The 3,053-nt window shown below is 48.1% G+C and overlaps 1 pseudogene; it reads left to right on the top strand.

Moving 5' to 3' along the window:
• Positions 1-211: 211 nt before the first annotated feature.
• On the top strand, positions 212-1,239 carry LOC115277846 (annotated as a pseudogene).
• Positions 1,240-3,053: the final 1,814 nt, after the last annotated feature.

The following is a 3,053-nucleotide window of genomic DNA, read 5'->3' on the forward strand; positions in this document are numbered from 1 at the left end:
CAAAACACCTAACCTCAAAACCTTAGCTTCTCATCAGCAAAATAAGAATGCTACCAGTATTCACCTCAGAGGATCATGTGGATGAGCAATTTATGGAAAGTACTTTGTCCAGTACCTTAAAAGTGCTAGATATATTTGCTGTTACTATTATTCTCAGATGTTATAAATCCCCAAAGAAATACTTCAGCCAAAGAAGGAAAGCAGCTTTTTTCTGCGCTGCCCGGCGAGGGATCCATACAGCGTTGTTTTGTGTTCCCGTCGTAACTTAAAGGGAAACTTTCAACAATGTCCGGAGCCCTTGATGTCCTGCAAATGAAGGAGGAGGTTGTCCTCAAATTCCTTGCAGCAGGAACCCACTTAGGTGGCACCAACCTTGACTTCCAAATGGAACAGTACATCTACAAAAGGAAAAGCGATGGCATCTACATCATAAATCTGAAGAGGACCCGAGAAGCTGCTGCTGGCGGCGTGCCATTGTTGCCATTGAAAACCCAGCCGATGTCAGCGTCATATCATCCTGGAATACGGGCCAGCGAGCTGTGTTGAAGTTCGCTGCCGCCACCAGGGCCACTCCAATTGCCCGCCGCTTCACTTCCGGGACTTTCGCCAACCAGATCCAGGCAGCCTTCCGGGAGCCGAGGCTTCTCGTGGTCACCGATCCCAGGGCTGACCACCAGCCGCTCACGGAGGCGTCTTACGTTAACCTGCCCACGATCGATCTGTGCAACACAGACTCTCCCCTGCGCTACGTGGACATCGCCATCCCTTGCAACAACAAGGGTGCTCACTCGGTGGGTCTGATGTGGTGGATGCTGGCCCTGGAAGTCTTGCGCATGCGCGGCACCATCTCCGGGAGCACCCGTGGGAGGTCATGCCGGACCTCTACTTCTACAGGGATCCCGAAGAGCTTGAAAAGGAGGAGCAGGCTGCTGCCGAAAAGGCTGTGACCAAGGAGGAATTTCAGGGTGAATGCACGGTCCCAGCGCCTGAGTTCATGGCTACTCAGCCCGAAGTCGCCGACTGGTCTGAAGGCGTGCAGGTGCCCTCCGTGCCCATCCGGCAGTTCCCCACCGAGGACTGGAGCGCCCAGACCGCCACGGAGGACTGGTCTGCAGCGCCCACGGCTCAGGCCACCGAGTGGGTGGGAACAACCACCGAGTGGTCTTGAGCTGCTCTTCTTCAGAGAGATGAAACGGAAACAAGGTTGACGGAAAATAAAGTTTCTACAAGTTGAAAAAAAAAAACAAAGAAGGAAAGCAAGAGAACAGAGAATCTTTTCCGAGCTAATTACCAAATGGAAGAGTGGCCCCAACAAAGGAGCCTGTTGGGTTTCTCACTGGAAGTTGCTGCGTTCTCATTACTATAAAGTACCCCATCAATAACTTCCTTAGAGAAGCAAAAAAGGGCAGGAAGTGGAAAAATATTTCCCAACCACTGCAGATTACAAATTAGACTCCTTGCATTAATCAAGTGTTTTCTTCTTCCAGTGGGGTAATCTCAAGTACATGACACAAGATAAACACCAAGCCATGCTCCATGAAATTGATGAAAGGATGCTGTTTATTTTTATCACATTTATTAGACTTGAAAGATATCTCTTAGTTCTCAAGTCACCATCAGCATCCGTGTTTATTTCTGGGTTGCTGAGGGTTTTAACAAATAATAAAAGGCTGATCTTTCACCTCTCAAAAGCTAGTCATGTGCCAGAGGACAGAGGGTTGGGGCGTGGTCAAACACTGCACTAATGTGTCAGGGTTTTAAGGCAGCTTTTTCGAGGGAGTTACCACAACCTGAAATTCTGTATGATCCAGAAAATGGGAGTGGTCCTATCTGCTGGAGGAAGTCATCAATTCTGAGTGGGCTGTTTGGGTCCTGACGTAGGCATCTCATGAGTGGTAATGAAATTGTCCATAATTCAGAGGAGTTTGGTGCTCTACCCCCGTTTGTGCTACAAGCAGGTGACAAATGGCCCTAATAAACCCCCTCTGGCTGCCTCTGGTGCTCTCCCTTCCCCTCCCAGTACTGCCATCTTCCATACTGAAGAAGTCTAACGAATGTAGAGGTCATGGCGAAAACAACAGAAGGTGGTCGTGCATATGTTCCTTCCCAGCATTGTGATTCTGTCCAGCGGTGCCACTGCCACTACACATTCATGCATGCTCTTCCTTGTCCCGGGGTCCTTCTGCCCTATTTCTGAGCTGAACGGGGGATCAGGGAGTTGTTCGGCAGTGAAGTTTCCCCCCTCTGTTATCCTTTACTATCCTCTTACTATCAAAAGTATCAAAATTACTATTAACTCCAAATAAAAGTAAAACTAGGGTCTCAGATTTTTTTTTTTTTTAGAAGAGGATTTGGTAGGATTTGTGATGGAAATGTTCAAGGATAGGAACCCTAGGTGGGTTAAAAATATTCTCCAAATCTTAAGCAACAGGCATGGTGTGACTACAGTACTGAGGGCTAAGTAGGGTTAGCTCTCGGTACTTGGAGATTTTTGTGTGTCGCAGTCAAAGAACATTTGCTGTTAGATAGGTATTTCCACAAGCTCCACCCCCCCTTCCACTGCCATTTCCAGTATATATCCTTCCCCCAAAATTAAGTCCAGGACCAGGCCAGCAGTTCCCCAACCCCCAGCACACACTCTACCCCCGCTGGTGTTGTCATACCTTTCCAACATAATGCTCATCCAAAAATCAAGGTTTCAGGGTTTTCACACACAGTAAGAATGGGTGCAGGTACCTGGGATCAAGCCTCCCAGAAAAGCCACTGCCCCCAACACACTATCAATTAGTGACTCTCCATAAAGATACCCAAACTGTTCCCAGAAAGGGTCCCCACCACCCCCAGGATGGGATGAGGACCAGTTTTGTGGTCTGAAACCTGATTGCCACCACTTCTTTGGAGTTAGGACTATACTAAGGTAATAACCAAAGTCTAACGAAACTAGTCACTTGCCCTTCTAAACAAAGGCCAGGTCTTTGCATTTCACCTGAAAGAGAAGATCACCCTGAAGAAGCAAGACACTGAGAAATAGACATTCCTTGTTCATGCTGGGA

Source organism: Suricata suricatta, chromosome 14, assembly GCF_006229205.1.
Source record: "Suricata suricatta isolate VVHF042 chromosome 14, meerkat_22Aug2017_6uvM2_HiC, whole genome shotgun sequence".
NCBI lineage: Eukaryota > Metazoa > Chordata > Mammalia > Carnivora > Herpestidae > Suricata > Suricata suricatta.